Source organism: Conger conger, chromosome 16 (assembly GCF_963514075.1).
Source record: "Conger conger chromosome 16, fConCon1.1, whole genome shotgun sequence".
NCBI lineage: Eukaryota > Metazoa > Chordata > Actinopteri > Anguilliformes > Congridae > Conger > Conger conger.
The window spans coordinates 1104991-1117270 of NC_083775.1; the positions used below are offsets into that span (position 1 = coordinate 1104991).

Genomic DNA, 12280 nt, shown 5'->3' on the forward strand with positions numbered 1-12280 from the left:
TGAAAGCACAATACACTTGTAAAGGTTGTTTATTGGCGAGTTTATTCTGCACATACAGATAAAGAAGGAATGATAAAGACAACATTAAAGGAATAACTGCCGATGCGGAGTGCATCAGTGAAGTGTTGGAGCTGAGATGGTTGGCATTTATATAGCGCCTTTATCCAAAGCGCTGTACAATTGATGCTTCTCCATTCACCCATTCATACACACACTCACACACCGATGGCGATTGGCTGCCATGCAAGGCGTCGACCAGCTCATCAGGAGCATTTTGGGGGTTAGGTGTCTTGCTCAGGGACACTTCGACACAGCCCGGGCGGGGGATCGAACCGGCAACCCTCCGACTGCCAGACGACTGCTCTTACTGCCTGAGCCAATGAGACGACTGCTCTTACTGCCTGAGCCAATGAGACGGCTGCTTTTACTGCCTGAGCCAATGAGACGACTGCTCTTACTGCCTGAGCCATGTCGGAGCTATGTCTGGGGTCTAAGCCAGCTCCTCCTCTCCCTCCTCCTCAAACTCACCCTCCTGGGCTGCAGTGTCTTCTGGCACTTATTCACGTTATTCAAAATCACAAGTGTCTGATCCAACCGGTCCCCAAAGCTGCATCAGATCCAGGGAATGAATCATATCATACAGTAAACCAGAACCACGCACATTGGACAATAGAAAAACAACTGGTTCAGAGAATTTCTGGTCTCAGGGTAGGAAACGGCACGTGTGTAACTGAATTTCACATGACTGACCATGTGGTGACAGCAAGAAAGCACCTACAGGCCAGCAGCAAGCGCACAGCAACAGAAGCTAATGGCACTGACCCATGCAAGCTCACAACACACAGCGAGACACAATACCGTTCATTAACCCTGAACGCTGGGAAAGGTGTCAGCCTCTACAGTTAATGTAATGCAGTCCTTAGTCATGGCCGTCTGAGACAGAAACAGTAAAGGTTCAACAGTCCCTCAAGGTAAAGGATGTAACTATGATACTCTACTCATTTAATCCAGTTACCAGGGTTACCTTGTGTCTGTGGCCGCCTGTATCCAGTAGGGTTACCCTGTGTCTGTGGCCACCTGAATCCAGTAGGATTACCCTATGTCTCAGGTTATCTGAATCAAGAGAGGTTACCCTGTGTCTCAGGTTATCAGAATCAAGAGAGGTTACCCTATGTCTCAGGTTATCAGAATCAAGAGAGGTTACCCTGTGTCTCAGGTTATCTGAATCAAGAGAGGTTACCCTATGTCTCAGGTTATCAGAATCAAGAGAGGTTACCCTGTGTCTCAGGTTATCAGAATCAAGAGAGGTTACCCTGTGTCTCAGGTTATCAGAATCAAGAGAAGTTACCCTATGTCTCAGGTTATCTGAATCAAGAGAGGTTACCCTATGTCTCAGGTTATCAGAATCAAGAGAAGTTACCCTATGTCTCAGGTTATCTGAATCAAGAGAGGTTACCCTATGTCTCAGGTTATCAGAATCAAGAGAAGTTACCCTATGTCTCAGGTTATCTGAATCAAGAGAGGTTACCCTATGTCTCAGGTTATCAGAATCAAGAGAGGTTACCCTATGTCTCAGGTTATCAGAATCAAGAGAAGTTACCCTATGTCTCAGGTTATCTGAATCAAGAGAAGTTACCCTATGTCTCAGGTTATCTGAATCAAGAGAGGTTACCCTATGTCTCAGGTCATCAGAATCAAGAGAGGTTACCCTATGTCTCAGGTTATCTGAATCAAGAGAGGTTACCCTATGTCTCAGGTTATCAGAATCAAGAGAAGTTACCCTATGTCTCAGGTTATCTGAATCAAGAGAGGTTACCCTGTGTCTCAGGTCATCTGCAGCCTTGGAGTGGCAGCCAGAGGGCCCTGCTTCCTCAACCAGCTTGCTACTCAACATGGTTTGACCAGCTCAAGCTATGTTTTGAAACAGCTGGTAGCTGGTATTTCAAGCTGGCCATAGCTGGATTTTACACCAGGGAATAAAGCATTTTGGACTGAATTGAAAACTTGAAATTGGAGATGGCATTTCAAGGTAACATGAGAGGTTTTGTGTCAATTTTCAAATCATTTTCAGTGATTTGAAAAGCTCATCACCCTGTCAACACGCAGGTGTCACAACCATTACAAGCTAGCTAGATCAAATTGTGTGCACTTATTCAATTCAAAAAGCTTGGCATAAGAAAATCATGGTCAATAAAAAATAAATAAACTTGTGTTACACTGCCATCTAGTGTTTCATCGAGGAACAATGGTCTATGGTGCCACCGTTGAAATGTATAATAACTGGAAGGGTAAGGTGGTCACATGTTTCCATTCCATCCCATTCAATTCGGTTCTTCTGCAAGTGGCACCACTGCAAGATGGCTGCCATGGCCAACCTACTGTAGCTAGCTAATGTTAGGCATTTAGCAAGCCTATTTCTTTATTTGCCTGTACAATTCTGTGGCGGTAGTTTGTGAGGGAATTCTGAAGTGTACATAAGTATCTTCAATCAAATGCCTCCAAACCCATTGGGCAGTGCTTTATCCCACAGCAAGGCAATGATCTCAAACATACACCAGTGCTCTCTTTCTGCTTAATGATGTTCTAAAGTTTCGGTAAGCCTAAGCCTATGTCTCTGACTGTTTTTCTCAGCCTCATAATGACTTCTTTGACTGCCATTGGCACAACTTTAGTCCTCATGTTTGCAACCACAATAAGAGACTCCACAGACTAGAATCAAGACTAGCAACTGAAAGCTTTCTTATGCCTGCACTAAGGAAGCAATTGAATACACCTGACTAATCAGAAAGAGCTGAGAAGCCAACTGTCAACTAAAACAGGGACTTTGTATACAAAGGGATGCAATGGCTAGTTGGATCGCCAAATATGGACGGAAATAGCCTCAAATTAAAGGTGAGTCTGCACTTTAACCTCATGAACTCCTCTATCGCTTACTTAATCTTTTGTCTTTCCACCCTTTTCTCCTTCGACATCCATGTCCATCTTTCATTTGCCATCGGGGGCAGCCTGTAGCGTAGTGGCGAAGTTGCATGATTGGGACCCGGAGGTTTGCTGGTTCAAGCCCCGGTGCGGCCACTATAAGATCCATGTGCAGCTGTTGGGCCCTTACAAGCCTATTATTATTATTATTATTATTTACAATCGCAATATCATTCGCTATATCCATATTAATTGATATTATTGCCAAGTATTAAAGTGCATTACTGGTAGACAACCAGCAGGTGTCAGTATTGTCAATGGAGTCGGGGATACACATACTTTTATCTGAATTTATTTTAAATCAATTATGTCAAGAGATTGATTTGCAGGAACAGATTTCCTCCCACATATTTCATTAGCCTCGTCTGTCATCAAGTCTGGCCATTATATATGAATGCTATTCCATTGTCTGACAGATATTGAACTCCATAGGCTGCACGGAGTGATTGTAGTAGCCGGCGTTCTGCCCAGCCGCTGTGTACGGCCAATGCGGAACAATTCTAATCTGAAAGAAGGGGACGCAGTTTTGAGTTCAAATGCGTCACGGGATGCTGGTGTAATTGTTACTATTGGTGTCGCTAGTCTATCTTGCCGTTTTCTTTTTCTGAAGGACATAACTTGGCCCCTATGCGTTTTTGTTGTAGCTTTCAGCCAATATGTTTGTCATTTTCACTGACACTTATTTTGAGCTCACCTCGCTGTCTCTCACCTTCCAATGCGTGATGAAAAAATCTGTCATACTGTCATAATGATGGGATAAATGCATTCATGTGACGTCTCGACGTCAGATTAATTTCAGATGACATTTCATAGACAGCCCTACCATCGACCAAATGGTCAAAACATCACATTCAGACTGTAGCCTATTGGACAGATTCTCTCTATCTATAAGTCCTCTATCCCATAACTAACGTCCACAATTATGCGGATCGTGTTCCAAAGTTTTGTGGTCGTACATCAGTAATTGAACACATTTGGATATAGCATGAGTGCATTACCATACTGTACAGTAATTTAGATAATTACGTTGTATTTTGAGGGGCTTGTTAGTATTTGGATATAGCATTGGATGTTTATCTCAGATTATGGTACATTTCTGATTGGATGGATCAAAGCTTGAGTTTATTAACATGCTTACATAATCGATAGGCTAACTACAGCACGTCGCTGTGAACTGGCTACTTTGGCGCAATTTATGTTCATCAATCCTTCCTTAGCATCAGTGGACGTATCATCCCGAACAGAAAAAGACGTGGTCGTAACGTTAGCTACCTAGATAACCCAGTCGTATTTAAATGGTTTGTTTTGTTATTTGTTGATTTACTACGACACTTTATTTAAAGCGTGAAGACACGAATCGCTTGAGATTCGACAGTGATTTGTATAAAGTGGGGTCCGCACCAAAACGTGCGTTGTGTTGCCCTTTTAAAGATCCGCATTGAACGAACCGTGATTTGACATTTCGGCAGCGGTAGAGACCTCCAATTTAACCGACAACGACTGGACCACGCGATAGAGCAGGTTGGTGCTTTTGGCAGCATCTATGTTTTAAATTGGCCTATATTTGGTTTAAAATGCCGTATTATGTAGAGAACAGCGGTCGCGCGGCTCATTTCAACCGTGCATTGTAGTTCCGATGTGTTGCATCCATTGTGCGTTAGACGCGCTCGATGCTGCTGCAACGTTAGCATTGTGATAACGTTGTCTTTGGTGCTTTACTTGGCTCCATGATCTTGGTCTTCTGAGAATGCGAAGATCTAAATTTGCGTGAATAAATGTGCAATTAATTTCCGTTCCCCGGACAGCACAATGTAATAAAGGCAAAACGTAGACAAACGATATTGTTATTTTTGTCAAATTTCCATGGCTACAAACAACGGAAGCTTCAAGCTTGTTGAGCGTTTCTGTGGTGCCGCTGGGGCATGTGGTAAATCATGTAGCCTAACGTTACCAGATTCATTGGTCATCAAAGCAAACTTTCATGATACGCTATCATTAACTAGAAAATTGGGGACAATATATTTTGTCCCTGAATTGTTTATTGGATGCATTTCTTTGCCATTTATTTGACTTGACCGAAGTCACTGCTATTGCAGCAGATTTCTTTTGTAAGAAAGCATATAACGTTACATGCAATATGATGTTAGCTTAACGACAACACGCACGCACGCACACAAAGACCAGCACACCGCGATTTGCTCTATGACGTAACCACCTGAATATAATTGTGGTGTGTAAAACCTAATGCATCCTGTTTTCGAGCAAGATGCTTAAAGTTACAATTTGCACTATTGTAGTTGGCTTAATGAAGGAGTTGACGTACACACATCTGTCACGCGCTGACGCGGTGGCAGATGGCGAGTGGCTGAGATTGACAGGAGGTCAGAGGGGAAGAATAGACCCCGTGACCTTTCAGCGAAAAGACTGATTTGAGACAACATTATGCTTCAACCATATTGCCCCTTCGCACTGGGGCGGCGGGCGGTCTGGTTCACTTCAGGTCTAAGCCTTTACGTAATGCTGTCACAATTCTCCCGATATGTTTTACAGTCTTACTACTATATGTCCGGGTAGCGTAGCAACACCTCGAATCTGTGTGGTCTGTTGTACCGGGCGCTTCCTCACCGCAAATTCCCAGCCGTGATAACAGGGTTTATGCGACTTGTTTAATTGAAATGCAAAAAAATCGCAGTCTTTGAAAGCTGTCTTTTGTTAATGGTACCTTTTGATTTCATGTTCATTTTCATAGACCGGTGTATGAAGTCTTGGGCTTCAGTGAGAGATTAAAACGGTTCAGAGGATCCTTTGTAGATCAGTCACCCTGAATTATTTCATTTTCCTGTGTTTCTGGGGTAGTTAATTTTCACTCTTAGTATGCAAAGCTGTATGTCTGGCAGTAGTTAAACAGCTGCAGGTGATGTGTACCACAGTATGTAGCCGAGATGTGTATCTTGTACACTCTCAGTGCGTAGGTCATTTGCCAACACTGCCTTTTATAACACTGTTATACAATCTCTCTCTCTCTCTCTCTCTCTCTCTCTTTTTCTTGCTTCTTTTTTCCCTCACGCATGCACACAGAAGCGCATGTACATTGTGCACCTCTGTGACGTAGCATGTCTTCTGTGTGACATAAGGACGTTCGTGTGTGTGTGTGTGTGTGTGTGTGTGTGTGTGTGTGTGTGTGTGTGTGTGTGTCTGTGTGTGTGTCTGTGAGTGTGTCTGTGTGTGTGTGTGTGTCTGTGTGTATGTATGTGTCTGTGTGTATGTATGTGTCTGTGTGTGTGTATGTGTCTTGTGTGTGTGTCTGTGAGTGTGTCTGTGTGTGTGTGTGTGTCTGTGTGTGTGTGTGTGTCTGTGTCTGTGTGTGTGTCTGTGTCTGTGTGTGTGTCTGTGTGTGTGTGTGTCTGTGTGTGTCTCTGTCTGTGTGTGTGAAATGTATGCACTTGAGAACGCAGCGCTTTTTCCACTCGAGCCGCTGGCCTTGTGGCTCTGCCTTGTTGCCTGGTTTTCACCGTGTTGTCAGATGGCGGAGAAGGGCTCTCTGACCTCCCTCTTGGTATGCCTGTTTATGTGTGTGTGTGTGTGTGTGTGTGCGTGCGTGCGTGTGTACGGGAGCGTGCGGGAGCATGGTTGGGTAAAAGGTGGGCGGTACTGGCTGAGAGTGGAGTGGATGGTTGCTGAGGGCTTTCGGTGATGCAGATGGGGGGGGGGGGGGGGGGGGTTAGACGACCATTCTTAGTCCTGATCCATACCACACTCCTTTTAAACCGGCACAGCAGGGACCTTAAAGACCCCACCGATAACGACCGCCTCCTACCGAGACTGTGGCTGTAGTGTCATGTCGCTCCCGCTTAGGCCAGATGGTTCTGGGTTCATATCCCGGGGGCGGGGGCCGGACCCACTGAGCTGAGACCCAGGGCTCATTCCAGTCACTCGTTTCTCTCCTCTCCTGGCTCCTGACCCGGAAATTGATCGAGGTCCGCCATCAAAGGACATTCCAACCCATTCAATGTTCCTTCTTGGAGTAGAACACAAACTGCGCTGTGTGAAACGGCGCTAACGCTAACTGTGCTGTGTGAATCGCCGCTAACACTAACTGTGCTGTGTGAAACGGCGCTAACGCTAACACTAACTGTGCTGTGTGAATCGCTGCTAACACTAACTGCGCTGTGTGAATCGCTGTTAACACTAACTGCGCTGTGTGAATCGCTGTTAACACTAACTGTGCTGTGTGAAACGGTGCTAACGCTAACTGTGCTGTGTGAAACGGCGCTAACACTAACACTAACTGTGCTGTGTGAATCGCTGCTAACACTAACTGCGCTGTGTGAATCGCTGCTAACACTAACTGCGCTGTGTGAATCGCTGTTAACACTAACTGTGCTGTGTGAAATGTCGCTAACACTAACTGCGCTGTGTGAATCGCTGCTAACGCTAACTGTGTGACAGCTGTCAGGCGTTTGTTCCTGTGATTAAAATCTCTCTCATTTCCCATGAGCTTCATCCCCATCCATCTCCAGGGAGCTTTTCATGATTATTAAAAGTTGGGAATTTATGTAGCATTGTTCCAGTTTTTGAAAAGAAATGTGCTTTTGTCCTGGTACTTTGTGCATTATGTAAGGAAGTGCAGCTCTGTCTCCAGCACTCCCTGCCCGCAGTGGGAGCACCGTCTGTCCTCCCTGGGCAGCCTGGTCTGCCTGAGACCGGCTGTGCTCTCTGAGTCTGTGCATTGTCTGTGCTTTTCTCAGTTCATTTGGGCCAAATAGCATTCAGGCTTGTGTTGCTGTTCCACTTGTGTTGCTGTTCCACTGTTACACTGGCTTTGGAGGAGCCTCGCTGGGCTCTTCCCACCAGGGGCCCTGTAGGGTCTGCGTATGGTGCACACTCTGGGTCTGTCTGACAGGGGGAACTGTGGGGGGAGTGAGCCCCTACAGGTGGAGGAGTGGAGGGGGGAGAGCCCCTCCCAGTCTGCCGGGGGGGGACTGAGATGGAGGAGGGGTGGGATGCACGTTTAGGGGGTGTTCTTGGTTACGGAGGAGTTTCAGAAGTTTAATTAGTAGAATCAGGCGTGCCAAAATCGGGTTGAAGTGAAAACCTACAGGATGGTAGATCTCCAGGAACAGGGTTGGTGACCCATGTTATGAATAATGTAACTTTTCACTGAATGCCAGCCTGTATGTTCTTTTCCAGTGTCCTGAAGTTGCTACTGCAGGTGTAGGATATTATTTCTGTATCTTCTGATGTTTCCCTTGATGTTAAAGTGCCTGTCTTCCTTTGCTGGCTTGTTATTATTTTTTATTTATTGACTAACAGCTAACGTCTTCTTGCGACTTCACTATTTCAGTGTTTTTGGATTGGAATCACGCAGAAGTTTGTTTTTTCTTTCTGAAATGGCTTCTTGCTTGTTTTATCTGTATGTATATTTTCTAGCTCGATTTATCTTATAGCTTATCAGTCCTGTCAATGTGAAAACATCAGAAATAATTTTACAACGTTTCAAGTATAATTCTAGGATTCTGTCTCTCTCACAAGTGCACTCACTCTGTCACTCACACACACACACACACACACACACTCACTCACTCATACACTCATACACTCGCTCTCTCTCACACACACACACTTGCACTCACTCACTCTGTCACTCTCACACACACACACACACTCTTTCGCTCTCTCTCACACACACACACACGCACTCATACACTCATACACTCGCTCTCTCACACACACACACACACTCATACACTCTCGCTCTCTCTTACCCTCACACACCCATTCACACTCTCTCACTCTCTCTCACACACACACACACGCACACACTCACTCTCTCTCTCACACACACACGCACGCACGCACGCACACACACGCACACACACACACACACACACAAACAAACCTCTGTTTGCGCTGCACCCTTGTGTACGTCTGCCAGCTGTGTGTGGGGTGGGATCAGAGGCCCGGTCTGTAGGCCCAGGCAGAGCAGCTGTGTGGGCCATCCTCCGGCAGGGGATAAAAGCCTCTTCCAAAAAATACAAACCTCGGGCAGCCTCTAACCGGCTTCCGCGGTCTGAAGGCACGTGATGTTCATACTTTGCAGAAGGCCTCCGGTACAAGCGCGGTCTGTGTGTGTTGGAGCTCTCGAGCTGCTGGCTGTCCCAGCTTCCTCCAGCTTCACTCACCACGGCTCAGTCATGCGCCGTCTCTGGGACCAGTCAGGCCACAGCTGTTCGGACCTGGCCCAGTCTCCAGCCTCTCTTGTGCTCTCTGATTAGCATTAGCCCAGTGCTTCACCAGTGTTGGCTAATTAGCATTATCCCAGTGCTTCACCAGTGCTGTCTGATTAGCGTAAGCCCAGTGCTTCACCAGTGCTGGCTAATTAGCATTAGCCCAGTGCTTCACCAGTGCTGGCTTATTAGCATTAGCCCAGTGCTTCACTGGTGCTGGATAATTAGCATTAGCCCAGTGCCTCACCGGTGCCGGATAATTAGCATTAGCCCAGTGCCTCACCGGTGCCGGATAATTAGCATTAGCCCAGTGCTTCACCAGTGCTGTCTGATTAGCATTAGCCCAGTGCTTCGCCATTGCGGGCTGATTAGTATTGGCCCAGTGCAGGCTGATTAGCATTGGCCCAGTGCAGGCTGATTAGCATTGGCCCAGTGCTGGCTGATTAGTATTGGCCCAGTGCTGGCTGATTAGTATTGGCCCAGTGCTGGCTGATTAGTATTGGCCCAGTGCTGGCTGATTAGTATTGGCCCAGTGCTGGCTGATTAGTATTGGCCCAGTGCTGGCTGATTAGCATTAGCCCAGTGCTGGCTGATTAGTATTGGCCCAGTGCTGGCTGATTAGTATTGGCCCAGTGCTGGCTGATTAGTATTGGCCCAGAGCTGGCTGATTAGCATTAGCCCAGTGCTGGCTGATTAGTATTGGCCCAGTGCTGGCTGATTAGTATTGGCCCAGTGCTGGCTGATTAGTATTGGCCCAGTGCTGGCTGATTAGTATTGGCCCAGTGCTGGCTGATTAGTATTGGCCCAGTGCTGGCTGATTAGCATTAGCCCAGTGCTGGCTGATTAGCATTGGCCCAGTGCTGGCTGATTAGTATTGGCCCAGTGCTGGCTGATTAGCATTGGCCCAGTGCTGGCTGATTAGTATTGGCCCAGTGCTGGCTGATTAGCATTGGCCCAGTGCTGGCTGATTAGCATTGGCCCAGTGCTGGCTGATTAGTATTGGCCCAGTGCTGGCTGATTAGCATTGGCCCAGTGCTGGCTGATTAGCATTGGCCCAGTGCTGGCTGATTAGCACTGGCCCAGTGCAGGCTGATTAGCATTAGCCCAGTGCTGGCTGATTAGTATTGGCCCAGTGCAGGCTGATTAGTATTGGCCCAGTGCAGGCTGTTTAGCATTGGCCCAGTGCTGGCTGATTAGTATTGGCCCAGTGCTGGCTGATTAGTATTGGCCCAGTGCTGGCTGATTAGCATTGGCCCAGTGCTGGCTGATTAGCATTAGCCCAGTGCAGGCTGATTAGTATTGGCCCAGTGCTGGCTGATTAGTATTGGCCCAGTGCTGGCTGATTAGTATTGGCCCAGTGCAGGCTGATTAGCATTAGCCCAGTGCAGGCTGATTAGTATTGGCCCAGTGCTGGCTGATTAGCATTAGCCCAGTGCTGGCTGATTAGCATTGACCCAGTGCTGGCTGATTAGCATTAGCCCAGTGCTGGCTGATTAGCATTGGCCCAGTGCTGGCTGATTAGCATTAGCCCAGTGCTGGCTGATTAGCATTGGCCCAGTGCTGGCTGATTAGCATTGGCCCAGTGCTGGCTGATTAGCATTGGCCCAGTGCTGGCTGATTAGCATTAGCCCAGTGCTGGCTGATTAGCATTGGCCCAGTGCTGGCTGATTAGCATTGGCCTAGTGCTGGCTGATTAGCATTGGCCCAGTGCTGGCTGATTAGCATTGGCCCAGTGCTGGCTGATTAGCATTAGCCCAGTGCTGGCTGATTAGCATTGGCCCAGTGCTGGCTGATTAGCATTAGCCCAGTGCTGGCTGATTAGCATTAGCCCAGTGCTGGCTGATTAGTATTGGCCCAGTGCTGGCTGATTAGCATTGGCCCAGTGCTGGCTGATTAGTATTGGCCCAGTGCTGGCTGATTAGCATTAGCCCAGTGCTGGCTGATTAGCATTGGCCCAGTGCTGGCTGATTAGCATTAGCCCAGTGCAGGCTGATTAGTATTGGCCCAGTGCTGGCTGATTAGTATTGGCCCAGTGCTGGCTGATTAGCATTAGCCCAGTGCTGGCTGATTAGCATTAGCCCAGTGCTGGCTGATTAGCATTAGCCCAGTGCTGGCTGATTAACTGTAGCCGCCGTACAGTGCTGCATTCAGGAGGGAATTTAAGCAGTAGCAGAATGGATTTAATGGCACCCAGCTCCACAGCGAGACTGAAGGGAGCTGAATGGCTCATCACTTTCTGCTATTGATTCTGCAGGCCTTAACACTGCCAAAGTCCAGCCGGAACAAATGTTTTTATTACCTACAGATTCAGAAGCAGGTAAGAGACTTTATCCCCATGGCAACTTATGTTTTACAATGGGGCGATTTGTGTATATACAGTGCCCTCCAACTCTCAGAATGTGGAGTTCAATGTCTTTGTCCCAAACATTATGGAGGCCACTGTACGTGTAAATTGCACTATTTCTGTGAACAAACAGGCGTTAAGGGAACCGAACCGGCTTAAACGGTGCAGTCCGGAAGTATTTGGACAGTGACGCGCATGGATAGAACAGAAACCCACTCTCTGATTTGTGATGAGCTAATTCATAATTACGAGATCATAATCGCTCATTACCTTTCATTTTGGCGTGAACGTGAAATATGTGCAAAAGATGGTGAAGGCCTGCGGCAAAAAAGAAAAGTCTGTTGCGAGTGGTTTTGTGTTGTAATGAGAAACTGTTTGCTTGACAGGTGGAATTTTCTCTCCCCGTCGGCAACTCTGGAAATGAGTCGAACCGTCTCGCCTCACCGGCAATATTTCTGTCTCATTTAGCAAAAAAGTTAACGGCAATAAGATTTGAAGTCGATACCTCCACACACCCCGCTGGTCCTCCCCATGGTCGGAATAAATTCTCCTCATCTGCGTGAGTTCTAATTGGCTGTTGCCCCCCCCCTCCTGGCAGAGATTGGTTGACAGTGGAGGGCGCTCTATCGCTCTGCGGTCCAGTCTTTCGCGATGTGCTTATCTCGGATGTTCAAATGTCGATGACCATGAATGTACAATATGTATCGTGCAGCCCCTACAATTGCTTTTC

General features: G+C 47.0%; 1 protein-coding gene across 1 annotated transcript in view; it reads left to right on the forward strand.

Moving 5' to 3' along the window:
* The first annotated feature begins 4121 nt into the window (after positions 1 to 4121).
* The window catches only part of mpp2a (MAGUK p55 scaffold protein 2a), a 64203-nt gene continuing 56044 nt past the window's right edge, over positions 4122 to 12280 (forward strand). The window contains exon 1 of the mRNA XM_061224124.1: positions 4122 to 4500. The gene's annotated coding sequence lies outside the window, so the exon portion shown is untranslated. The remainder of the gene's footprint in view (positions 4501 to 12280) is intronic.